This window comes from Rousettus aegyptiacus, unplaced genomic scaffold (assembly GCF_014176215.1).
Source record: "Rousettus aegyptiacus isolate mRouAeg1 unplaced genomic scaffold, mRouAeg1.p scaffold_m13_p_10, whole genome shotgun sequence".
Lineage (NCBI taxonomy): Eukaryota > Metazoa > Chordata > Mammalia > Chiroptera > Pteropodidae > Rousettus > Rousettus aegyptiacus.
In genome coordinates, this window is record NW_023416285.1 from 68,555,921 (window position 1) to 68,570,633 (window position 14,713).

Here is a 14,713-nt window from a genome sequence, read left to right on the forward strand (position 1 = left end):
AGAAATTCAATCTTTTCTTTTATGTCCAGTCCTAATTCACTCCCAGAATGCTTTGAGGTACTTTTTGGTAGACAATCATATTTTGTTTTAAAGGAAGATCCTGAAGGGAAATAAGAAAACACCAAAAAAAAAAAAAAATGAGCATATCAACTAACAATTTTCAAAGAGTCTCCCTAAAAAGAGAAAATATTTGTATGAAATATAAGGATTTGGATTTTGGTTATAAGGAACACTCAACTTGAAAATATCTAGATTCTGGGCTTAGAAAATGTTTACACCAGGAAGATGTCTCTGCTCTCTCCAGCTTGGCTTTCCATAGTATTTCAATGAAATTTTCTCTACAGTTCATGTTTCAAGGTTTTTGTCAAACGCTTAGAATTTTCATTTCTTTCTCTACTTGCAGGAGTGGCTTTCCTTCAAAGTACAGAGCTGAGGATTTCAGTCCAATGAAAAACATAATACTCTTCCAGACTCTAAAATGTAAAGAAATGTTTCAGAACTGTCTCTGATGATATGATACAGATTTCCAGATTCTGCTTTTGGAGATTCTGATTCAGTGGGTCAAATATGAGGTTGGGAATCTATTCAGTGAATATTTACCAATGATCCAGGGAATGAGTTACAAGATATTGACTTCTAGAGCATATCAGAAATGAGCATATCATGACAAAGTGTAAAATGATAAGACATATTTTTAAAAATTAGAATTGTGAAACTTTTTATACAGAATATCATATAGCTCTCTGGTTAAGAACATGGTGTCTGTTTTGTGTTTAATTCTCCTACAGCTACTAGTCTACAAACTTATACAGAATGTTACTTTACTGAATACTGCAGGCAATTGTAACACAATGGTATTTATGTAATGCATTGTACTAGGACTTTACAAAGGCCATGATTTCACCTGGCTATAGGAATTTTTCAGCTCCATTTTAATATTATGAGACCACTATTGTATATACAGTTTATCATTGACCAAAACATCATTATGTGACACAAGATTGTATTAATATGTTTGGTGAGACATGGAATGCAGTATTCGTCATTCTGTGACCAACATTTCACTTAGTGTAATGACTTCCAGGTCTATGTATGTTGTAGCAAATGGTGATATTTTCTTCTTTTTTAAATACTAAATAATATTTCAATGCACATATATACCATATTTTCTTTATCCCTTCATTTGTCAATGGGCATTTGGGCTATTTCCATATCTTGGCTATTGTGAACAGTGCTACTATGAATGTGGGGTTGTAGATTATGATTTCAATTTCTTTTGGATATATATTCAGCAGTGAGATTGCTGAACCATATGTTAGTTCTATTTTTAATTTTTTTGAGAAAATTTTATTCTGTTTTCTATATCAGTTTACCAGTTTACATTTCTGCCAACATTTGCACCAACTGATGCAATTTAACGTAGTGTATTTGTTAAACTCTCCTAAGATGGGCAGAGTAGAGAGAACATTAAATGATTTAATCATGATAATATGTGGAGTTGAAGACAAGAGTTCTAATTCAAACTTTTTCATTTATAAAACGCATAACCTAAATTGCCACTTAATTTCTCTGAAAGTCAGTGTTTTTTACTCATAAAATGGGATAATGATGTTGTCTGCCTCAGGTGAGGTACAAATCATATAAGGTAATATTTAGGCAAATGTTATGTAAATTACACATCTTTATCCATGTCCTCATTCTTATTATTACTAAAGAGTATAAGGAAACATAAAACTATAAATTTTAAATTGCCTTGCCTTGCTATGTTCTAATAAAAGAATAGCGTTAAATTCTTTCATTCCTTTCAAAGACATTTTAGTGTATCCAGACATAAATTATAGAATGGTGATTTTAAGTGTATTTAGAATACTGAAGACATGCCAATTGTTAAATTTGAGAGAATAAGTACAAAAATGAGTAACCATTCATTACATGAGATCAAAAAGCTGTCAACAAATGTGCAAGTAGCTTCCCTACTGTGTGAAATCTTATTGGCAGTTAGTTCTTCTGGTCCAAATATAATGACAAAATTAGCAATTCGCCGTCCAAGAGTTAGGTACTGTATTGTTAACATTTAATAAAAACAGCTATTATTACTTCCAATTTGCTGTACATCAGAAATCAATTGAATGGAATTAATACATGAGCTGACATGTCTTTTTTCTGAGTAAGTTGAAACAAATAGGACAATTATGAAAAAAGCATCAAAGAGAAGTTTAATGAGTCAGTTTTTCAAATAGAATAGGATATAATTATTAGAACTGATTAAGCTCTGCTTTATTACAATTAATTATCATGAATATATTTCTGGTAATTTAGAGACATATTTAAGGTTCTCAATAGAGATACCTCATTTTCAGTGAGAATCATTAAAATCAATTGTTCGAAGAAATAAATAATTTTACAAAAATGATTTAGGATGAATTGATGAAGGTGGTCAAAGGGTACAAACTTCCAGTTATAAGATAAATAAGTCTTGTGGTCGTAATGTACAACATGATGGCTGTACTTAATAATTGAAAGTTGCTAAGAGAGTAGATTCTAAAAGTTCTCAACATGAGGAAAAAAGAATTCATGTTATTTCCTTTTTTGTACCTATATTAGATAATAGATGTTAACTAAACTTATTTTCATAATCATTTCACCATATATTCAAGTCAAGTCATTAAGCTGTACAAGTAAATTTATAGTGTTATATGTCAATTATATCTCAATAAAACTGAAAATAAAATAGGAATATGGATAAGGGAAGAGAGAGTCTAACAAGTATTTAGCACTTACTAAGTGCCAAATGTTGGATTGTACATTTTACATATATTATCTCATTTAGTTTTCACAATAAGTATTTGGAATAGATCTTAATTAGGTTATTTTAAAATGAGGAAATTGAGACTCAGGGTAGTTAGTTAGTTTGAAAAAGGTGGGTCTTCAATCCAGGTTTATCTGGTTCCAAAACCTTGTTCTAGTCACTACAGGATCCTTTTTAAATGGGCAGAATTTGAACAAAACTTAGAACCAGTTTACTGTAGGAATATAATTGTATAATAACTTCAATATAATGACCTTTAATATCATGCATTAATTTAATATGTTTCCATAAAAGGAAAAAATAGTATTTGAGAAAATATAATTCCAACATGTAGAAAGGGCATCAAGATCATCTACACTCACTGTTCTCATTTTTAGAAGAAACATTTGTGATTTATTTGAAAAGCATGTTTCATGCCAAACATTCTTCTAAAAGCTAGGAGGCCTTAACTGGTGAGACATATATTGAAGTAATGAGGATAGTCATCAGTACTAGAAATAATTTCCAAATCTGGAAGAATATGACCCATCACATAGTGAATGCCCATGTTGCTTGAAAATACACCTCTGCATTTACATATAAACACGTAAACCAGAAATTGCAGCATTTAATGTTGCAATATCCTATTTTGAAACACAATCTTTTACTACTTAATATTGATGTTTATATAAAATCACCATTGACACCTTTCCTCCTGGATATGTTTCGTCATTTATACATACATGCAAAAATATAGGAATATATTTTAGTAATATATCTGTTTGACAATAGTTGTTCGTTTATTCAACATTTGATATTTATTGAGGAACAATATGTGTCAGGTATTATTTAATGTGTTTAGGATAATTTAGGGAACATAACAGAATAAAGTTTTCTGCCTTTGTAGAGAAACTTACATTAGAAATATACAATACATGTTAAACATAAAAAATTGCAAATTATGGAGAATGTCAGAAGTAAAAAATAAATAGTAAAGCAGAGTATGGAGAGCAATTGGTTAACTTAGAAAGTGGGGTTGTAACTTTCATTGGTATTAAGTGGAAACATTCAATGCAAAGTCCTTAAGGTGAGTGTGTTCCTGGCATTTGTGATAGCATGAAATTTTGAAGGTAAAAAAAATTATTTTATCCCATAACTATGGACATGAGCATATTTTTTCTATATTCTGTTCCATATTTCTATCCTAAAATTATCACAAGTAAAGTCATAAGCGTGTCAATATTCTCAGAAAACACAAACATACTTTTTGCATTTTAAGACAATAATGGGCCAGTTTGTCTTACAGCACCATCTGTTTTCTGTGAATTTAACTCATTTAATCATTTTTGTTTATATCAATAAGTCACAATATTTTGAATCAAGGTATACATAATATAATGTAAAACAACATTTGAAATTCTTCTTATATTAAGATTTAGTATTGTTTAAGACATTACTGTTTTAAAATGTTTTACATATTTTGCAGTTAAGAAATGAGGATCACATATTTTAGCTGTGTCACCATTGTTTCTTCATCTAAGTGGAAGAGTACTGATTCAACGCTCATTAACCTGATCTCACATCCTTTGCTCTTTGTGCTACTTTGAGAGAAAGATTTTCTCTTATTCTTTGTCTATAGATATTAAAATTTTCATTTATTTATTTATTTACTTATTGGCAGAGAATATATTTTGTTGCTAAATATTTTTTCAAATATGCTTAGAAACCAGAGAGAGAAAGAGAGAGTGCCTGAGAGCCTGAGAAACAGATGGTGACTTGTATCAGTAGGCAATATCCAGTATGCTCTATATCTATATAAAACAGTTATTTTGGAGAATTTTTTCAATGTTTCACTTTGAGCTTCTAGTTCTCTAAATATCTTATGTCAGAAAGATGGTTCAGAAGTATTAAATTAGATGATATTTATTCTCATATTTTTTATAACTAGCTATAGCCTTTAGAATTATCATTTTTGTTTGGTAGATGTGTTTTTGGTATAGAGGCAAAAAAGAAATCATGGCTCTTGAATCTTAAGTCATATTGTAGTCCACAAAAGAAGACATTTTATAACATTGCACATTTTTATTTTAAAATGCTTTATTTTATATTATGACAGCAGTGGAGATTTTATATATATATATATATATATAAATAAATATATATATATCCATAAAAATATATCTAGCCATTACATCATATCTTTTAACTTGTATTAGCATACTTTCAGGTCTAAGAGATGAAAATCCAACTCAAAATTGCTTATACAATGTAGAAACTTATTATCTTACATAATAAAACATTATACAATTCTTTAAATTCAAGATTGTTTAAGTAATAAATTATGTCAAAAAAGGTCCATGCTTTTTTATTCATCTATGTATTTTTTTCTAGCCCTCTCAAGATGTTACTCCTTTCATGGTAGTAAAATGCTCCACAGCTGCAGATATCACATACTCATAAAGCAATAAAAGTAATGGTGAGCGGCAGAAGGGTATCTCTTTCTCTTTCTTCCTCTTGTCTCTCTTATTATCTTTCTCTTTTTTCCTCTCACATATTGAGATTCAAATAGATACAATAAAAAGCACAGGTATTGTACAACTGAGCTTTGACAAATGTGTACATGGGTGTGCGTATATATATGTGTGTGTGTGTATATATATATATATATATATATGTAACTAATATTCAAACAGGATATACAACACAGCTATAACCTCAACAAGCTCCCCATGTCTACTTCCTGCCCCCAAAGAGAAGCACCACCATTATTATCATTATTATTATAGCTTTGTTTTCCTTTTTCTTAAACTTAATATTAATGAAATCATATGTCAGCATCTAGCTGATCAAGAAGGGAAAGTTTTGATGGTGAGATGCCCAATTGAAAGAACATATGAGGAGTCGACTTGAGAATGAAACAGCAGGGACCAACTTTATTGCAAGAAGCGTGTGCTTCAGCACTAGGGGACGGCATGGGCTTTATATGTGTCAGAGAACAATAGTGGCGTTCTGCCACACATCTGTGATACAATAAGCTGAGTTATATTTACACAAGTTAGGTGCAGGCACCCTGCTACATTAATGTAACATTTGAAATCCAGAATCCTTTCCCTAGCCACGAGCCTGGATCATAGCCAGACCTGGAACCCACATTAGAACATGGATTATTGTGTGTGTCTAGCTTCTTTTTTCCCAACATAATGTTTCTAGATTAATTTAGATCCATGTAATTCTATATTTCTTTTTATCTCTGAATAAAGTCCCATTCTACGAATTTGCCATAATCATAATCTATTATTTATTTTCCTGCTGATTTTCATTTGAGTTGTTTCCAACTTAAATCACATATAGTTATTATAAAGAAAAATACTATAAATATCATATTTATTTCCACTTCTCTTATACAAATTTCTAGTACTGGAATTATTGGGCTACATTATAAAAAATACATTTATCAGAAGTGTATGACCAAACTAATAACCAGAAAGATTCTGTCATATTGCATTCCCACCAGCTGCTCATTATCTTTGCCAATACTTTTTGTTGCTATTACTTTTAATTGTTGCTAATCTAGTGCCTTTGGAATTATACCTTATTGTGCCTTCTAATATTTAATGCTATGATTATTAATAATGATTACTTTTTTATGAACATAGTCATTAAGTATACCTTCTTTTATGAAGTGGTTGTTTTCTCTAGAATTTATTGAGTTGTTTGTCTTACTTATTTGTAAGAATTTTTTATACATTCTGCAGAAATATATGAATACAAATCTTTTGTCAGATATTTGTATATAAATTATTTCTTCCAGTCGATCACTTAAATTTTCTCCATAATAGTGTGTTTTAATGAACATATGTTTTAATTTATAAAAACTAATTTATTATCCTACCTTTTATTTTATTGCTCTTGTTTTTTATTTAAGAAATCTTGCTTACCACAAAGCTATGGATATATTATTCTGTATTTTCATCTAGTAGTATTACATTGAAAGTGTCAAATTTATGTCTATTGTCCATTATAAATTAAATTCTTTATGTATGGAGTAAGGTAGTGGTCAAAAGTTTATTTTTTCAATTTGTCTCACATCATTTTTGGAAAATACTCTTCCTTTTCTGTTAATTGCCATGATATATATATATATATATATATATATATATATATATATATATATATGTGTGTGTGTGTGTGTGTGTGTGTGTGTGTGTATACATATATATATATATCATTGCCATGATATATATATGATATATATATATACACACACACACATACACATGATATATATATTTTAAATACCTACAGCATCTGCTATTCCTAGCACCTGGTATTCCAAGTACTAACCAGGCCCAACCCTTCTTAGCTTCCGAGATCAGATGAAATCGGGCTTGTTCAGGGTGGCATGGCTGTAGCTGTGATGAAATTTTTGTCAAAATTAATTGACTGTGTATGTGTGATTATATTCTGGACACTATTGCAAAAATTTATTTTCCAATAAAACAACTTACGGAAACACCATATTAATTATTTTGGCTATTGGGATCTTATGCATTCCTCTATTTTTTTTTAAAAAAATCAGCTTTCCAATTTCAGCAAAGCTCTCCTGGTATTTTTATTGACATTGCATTAAAACTAGAGGTTAAATCTAAAGTGATCCTCAATGACCCATGCCCTTGTATGATAACCATATCTTGTATGTAGGTGAGAACAGTGAATATGAAGGAATATTAATCCTATGATTATGTTATAACACACAAGTAAAGAAATTTTTGAGAAACTACGATCCCTAGTGTGTTGACTTTGAGATTATTCTGGATGGGTATACCTAATTAAGCCACCTCTTTTAAACAGAGACTGGGCCACTCTCTGAAGTCAAAGAGATCCTGCTAGTCTGAAAGAAGCAAGACAATACAAGTTCTATAGCTGCAAGGAAATTAATTCTGCCAACAACCACAGGATTTTGGAGAATATACTTAAGCAAAGGCAAGATCATAACTCTAGCCATCACCTTCATTGCAGCTTGTGATACCCTGAACAGAGGATCCAGTTAGGCCATGCACCAACACTGATGCATAGAGAACCAGAATATTACATGTACTATGCTGTTTTAAGGTGCTAAATTTGTGGCAATTTGTTATGCAGCAATAGGAAGTTAATAGAAGTGTTAATTTAGTTGGACAATAGGATTTTTAACTGTTAATAACTAGGTAAAAATTCAGGATCGGGCAACTCTAGTTATTGAAGGAATGAGAGGTTCGGTTCAGACATTAAATTGGCAAACTTATTCCTAAAGGTCAGTAATGAAGATATAAAGTGGGAGTCAGAAGCTAAGGGAAAATCACAGAGAATCCAAGTACAAGAAAAAAAATTCTGAACATATTAATAGGTAATTAGGTAAATTGATAAAATAGATAAGTAATTAATTAAATAAACAATTAGAAGAGGTCTGAATGCTCTGGCATCTCTGTCTTTAGCCTATAACATGCATATAAATAAGGAAATGTCAGGTTGCAATCAAAGAGCATGTTTACCTCAGGCCCTACAATGAAAATAGCTGAATCAGTTTAAGATGATTATTCACAGATTAACACTAGTAGAGGTACAGGACATATCATACATATCAGGTACTTAGAAGAATATTCAAGAAAGATCCTAAAAAGAAAGAAAATGATAAATAAGTAGAAAACAATAGAAGATTGAAGGAAGACAGACAACAGAATTCCATTTGATAATATGTTTTGCCTAAGAGAGAGTCTCTCTGAGATAAACCAGAAATATGATAGAATAACATTTATCGAGGCTGGTTAAAGACAAAAATTTGAAGCTAGAAGAGCCTATTCTACTTCGAAGACTGCAGCCAAAATTGACTGTCAGAAATTCTCTAGTATAGTATTTGAATTTTAAGAATAAAAAAGGAATCCAATAGCTATCGAGGCAAAAAACCTTATATTAACTACCAAATACTAAAGAAAAGTATTTAAACTTTTCTCAATCATCTCGTTAGTAACATTAAATATTACTCAGGGAGGGAGATCAGGAACACTTCTATTTCTGTCTCTATACCCAGGTTATGTGTTTGGTCTATAGAAAAAGAGATTTTTTTGTCCCCTCTCCCCATTTTGATGAATATTGAAAGGAATACTTTTTCCTCTAACAACCTCTATCACTTAACTGGCTCTAGCACTCAAAAAGAATCGCAAGTCTTAGTTGTTAGAACATGACATTCATCCCTTACTTTTTGTCAGTTGAGTTACTGTGTATTAAAATCCAGTGCTCATAAACATCATGACTTCATCCCCTCTTCTGTGCAGATATTAAAGGAGAGCCTGGCCTTTCTGAATAAACCGACTCTTTCTAGTGTCTAAAACTGCAATGACACTCATTCTGTTTCCTGTCTCATCTAAAATTAAAAAGAATAGGATCCTCACTGTCCAATGGCACTACCTCTCACCATAGTCTAATCACATACATGGTCAAAAGTCTTAGAGGCCTCCTTCCTGGTATCTTTTGTCCAGCTAAACAGACTAGCCAGCATAGGCCAGCATGCAAATAGGCAATCTTAAATAGCTCAGATAGCTTCTTGTTGCATAGCTGAAGCATTTTTTTAAATGTTTATAAAATAATCTTTTATTTATAGATTTTCGAAGAGATGATATGTTTACTTGGTTCACTATTTGAAAGATACAAAGGTATTAATACTAAAATACCAGCCACTCACCCCTGTTACCTGGTTATTCAGATTCCCTTCATGGATGCAAATAATACCATTATGCTGATAGTGGTTTTTTTTTTTTTTTATACCATCAGGTTATTTTATGCAAATCCAAATAAAAACATAGATACACATGTATGTAGGTATAATTTTTCCACCTTTGTTTCTAAAAATTTTGGCTTACAATGACAGTCTTCTGCCACATTTTTTAAACACATATACACACACAGGTTCATTATGTGTCAGCTCATTAATAGTTTTCTTATTTTTTAAATAGCACATAGTATGATAAAATGTGATTTATTTATACTAGTCCCATAGATTACTATTTAGATTATTTCCAAACTTGTGGTAACTAGACATAGTTATAATATATAATTTCATGAAAATAAATATATTTCCAGGATAAATTTCTAGAAATGAAATTGCCAGATAAAAGAAATTTGCATTTGTAGTTTGATAGATCCTACCAGATTTCTTACCATAGAGGCTGTACCAATTTATTATCTTAACGAAAATTTGTACTTGTCTTTCAACATCCTTGAAAAACAATATTACTTTTGAAAAAAAAAAACTATCAATCTAATAAAAAGATTCACTATCTTAATATAGTTTAAATTGCATTTTTCTTATCAATATTGAGATTGAACTCTCTTAAGAGCCATTTATGCTCCCTTTTATCTGAACTGCTCTTTGCCAATTCTCTCTTGGATATTTATATTATAAATTTGTAGGAACATTTTATATATTAAATGTTTTATTTCTTTACCGATGATAAACTAGCAATATTGTTCAAGTTTATCATGTCTTTTTACTTCGTATGTGATAAATTTCGCAATGCTTTAAATATTTTTATTAATTCAAATTTATCAGTAGTCTACAATTTCTGACTTTTGTCATACTTTGTGCCATGGTTTCTTCCTACTTTTCTTTCTCAAATCTCCCATGGTTTCTTCAAATAGTATTACGATATTATGTTTTTCAATCAAATTTGATTTATAAGAATTTATCTTGATGTTTAGTGAGAGGTAAGGCTGAAATCTTTACTTGTCCCTGAAATAGCTAATTTAGCTAATAAATTTATATAGATCATGTCTTCACTGATTTGCAAGGGAACTTTCTATACGTATTAATTACAAATTGCATTTACTACTGGACTCTATTCTATTCCTATTATCTATATATGTTTATGCCTATACCGAACCAAAAGACAAATGTGGATTTTATGTGAGGTCGCTCATTTATCCATATCTCTTCTGATTCTCAAAAACCAAAGTGGGTTTATGAAAGATTTTCATCAGCAGCCTGGTTCTTCAAAAAGAGAGATTAGCCTTTTTTATCTCAAGGTTTGTGCCTTGCTCCCTAGAAACATTCTTTGTTGGCTTTTACTGAAATCTATACACGTGTGGTATCCTCTTTATAACCTCTTTTCTGGTTGATTACTATTGCTTTTCAAAGCAGAAGCAGACCTTCCAATTATTTTATTGTTTGAAGGTTTTATTAATCACCTTGTTTCATCAATATACTCTTTTTTGTAACTTATTATTTCTTATTTTACATGATGATTTGGGGTGATTTCCCAAAAGAGGAGAAAATTGTGGTTCTGTGCTGATATCTGAAGTGCTCTGATTGGGTTTCTCTATTTATGGCAGTTATATGTCCCTATTTTCATTTATTGGATGATGCAATATGCATAAGTCCAAAGCTTAATCTTTAAAATACAAATTCTGCTAGTGCCACCTGTAACAATAGATGCCGAACTGATATTTACTTTTTCAAAATAAAAGTTTTTTTAAATCTAGCTGAAGTTCTTCTCGAAACCCACATACATTTTATTTTTGTTATAAGAAATAAAGGTTAAGATATTAATTAATTTAATAAAAAAAGTCATTTTTCTTCCTCTCTCTTTTTTTTTTTTTTTCAATTATAGGTAACCTGTGATTTAGTTCTTGCTTATGAGAGATAACCAAATATTGTTAATTAGGTATTCAGGGAAGTACTTTAAAAAGAGGGCAAATTCAGCTAGATAAGCTTTTTCCCTATGGTCTTTCCACCTTCTTCTTACATAAAAATGTAGACATGATGTCTTGACTGCAGAATCCATCTTGTGATCATGAGGACAAAGTGCTAATGCTGTGATCTAGAGAGTGGTACAAGAGATTTACATATACAATAAAATTTTGATCCAGTGTGGAAGTATCTAACAATCTCTTCTGGATTTTATCCTGTGTGAGGAAATTTAGACCTTTTGAGACATAAAGAGATCTCTCTTTTGAGATATGGTGTGGACAGTTCTTTGTAGTTAAATGCATCCCTAAAATGACACAAAAGGATTGAGATCTTAGATGCCATATTACATTTGTTTTAAAACAGGAAATTACAACCCATAGCCCAAATCAAGCTTTTTGGATTTTTTGTTTATTCATTTGTTTTTGGATCTTGGCCACATTAATCTGTTTATTATGTCTGTGGTTGCATAAATGCTACTACAGCAAAGTCGAGTAGTTGTGACAGATTTCATTCTCCACAAAGTCTGAAGTATTTATTATATGACCCTTTATGGAAAAAGATTTTGATACCTGCTTTAAAATATGAAATTGAAAAGAGGATAAAATAATTTTTTAAGGTATGCTAATTGCCACTGGGTCAAAGAATATGACGGGAGTAAGAAAGATCTGGCAGAAGGTAACATTCACGACATAAATCAAAACAAGAAATATTAAGAGATTCATTTTTTCTGTAGTCTGAAGTAATTAGTAAAAGAAATAGTGGAACTTCCTTTTATTGCTTTGACTATAAGTAATTAGATAAATTCTGAATATTTTTGACATGGCAAGGTTATAAAAATAGGTAAAGAATACTTTTTTTTAATTAAAAAAAAGAATTCAAAGCATGAGAAATCAAATAGAAATCATACTAGCCCACAATAAAATCTGGGTCTGTGTGTGATGTTGAACATATAGAAAAATGTTTTAAGGATGAGATTATCCTTAAAATTGTTAGATTTGTTTAAAATAATAGATGCTTTGGCTGGTCAAAGAAATGATTGAATTTTTTTCTCTCACTAGGAAGACAACTTCAAGTCAGAACATGCAGGAGAGTATTAGGGAAACATATATCTAGACCTGAAATCAAAGAGAAAAATATGAAATGCAGACATTCTGATCCAAGAAACTGTTATTCATCATAGCACAAAGAAGGAAAGAACATGACTAAGAATATTATGGCTTTATAGTTTTAATTCTCAGTTCTCTGTAAATATAACACCACAAGAAAAAATAAACATAAGAAATTTCCCACTTCTTCTCGAAGAGGTAAAATTAAATATTTCTTCTTCCATTAAAAAATTGGAAGTAACAACAAAATATGTGAGTGAGTTATATTGCAGGAGACATACTGGTACTTATTATTCTCGTGAGAGCAAAGGGTTCAATAAAATTATCAGCATATTTGTTTCAAAAATCTCTTGCAGATCATCCTTCATGTTTGTATGCAATGAGCTTCAAAGTTAAAATTAAGAGCCGGTATAAAAATTGAATAACATTCCTAACATGATGTTTATCCCCTACAATCCCTTTCTTACAAAGTTCATGATGTTTGGTAAATTTAATTATTAATCCAAAGTCAAATGCAATCTAAGGAAATCATGTCTTCTCATGACTACTCTTTGTTTTTGTTTTATTCATCCTTTATGTCATACTTTATCTCTAGATAGCTTCTCAAGGAAATAGCTTTTATATTCATGAGGCAATCTCTTTAATAATCTTCTACAACTGCATGGCTTTAAGTGTTAATTATCTTACTCTAATGGCTAAATGGAGAATTTTATGTTTATTCTGATATAGTACATCATATAAACATCTTTAAAGACAAAAGAAAAAAATTGTTGGTATTTTATTTTCTGTTATTTTAAATAAAATTTTTGTGAGTCGAAATTTACACACTTAAAAACTGTTGATTTGCATTATTTTAAGTAAAATTACTTAGATTTAATTGAGTTGAAAGTGTACAATTTAAATCATTTTGGTATAATTATGATACTAAATTAGAGGTCAAGTAGTGTACCATGTTCTTGAGAATACTTGATCTTCTAAGTTACTGCTATAAGCCAAACTTCAATTATGATTGTAAAACTACAATTTTAGAGACTAGAGATGTATGAAAGACTCTATATTTCTAAGAATTTCTATCTATCATCTTTCTATCTATATCTATCTGTCTATCTATCATCTATTATCATCCATCTGTCATCTATCACCTATCTATCACCTATCTATCATGTATCTAAAGATAATGTTTTTTGGCTTAAGGCACAAATGATTTTGTATAGATTAGTAATAAAAAAGAAATATTATAGTTTTCACTTGGAGGTGATTACATAATCTATGTATTATTATTCTGATATTCTTATGCCAACAGAAGTGTGAGATCTGTGTTCAGAAATACTTCTTGTTTACTTAATACATTTGTGTTTCTCTTGCATCTACCTTCTTGTCACTAAATCATTACCACTTTAAGTATAGGGAATGAACTTAATTCTCCGAACCTTAGAGGGCAAAACGTTTAGTCACCTAGGTGCATTATGCTTAACAAATCTTAATTTAACTGATTATATATACTTTTTTTAAAGTCATGAAAGAAAGGGGAGAGAAAGTGTGAGAGAAACTCATTAGACAATGGTACATTTTATTGTCTATGTGTTACCACTAATAGAAAGTTTATTTCATATGTTTCCTATGCTTTCTTTGTCATTGTGTTTTTGTTCTCGCTGTTTTTTAAATATAAAATACAATGCATTTAAGGCCTTTAAAAAGGTATCTTTGGGATTTTGATTGTAATTACCCTACATTTATTGATTACTTTGTAGAAAAATTTGCATTAAGTTCATTAACAAAATGATACATGTCCCTAAATTTTGTTTTCTCTTAAGTATTCCAGTAAATTATAATTTTATTCATATTCACATTCGTGTTTATAATTTATTGTGAAGTAATTTATTATTTTTAATGTAATATATTTTAACCATTTTGTTGGTATTATTCAAAATACCTAATTTTATATTCATCATGTTTCTAAACATCTCAGTAAATTTGTAATTTTAAGTAAAAAACATTATAAATCATGTTAATTTTAAATCTTGGTAATTTATATTTATAAATTTTATTTTTATTTTCTCTTTTATAACCCTTTTTAAATATGTCAGCATTATTGTA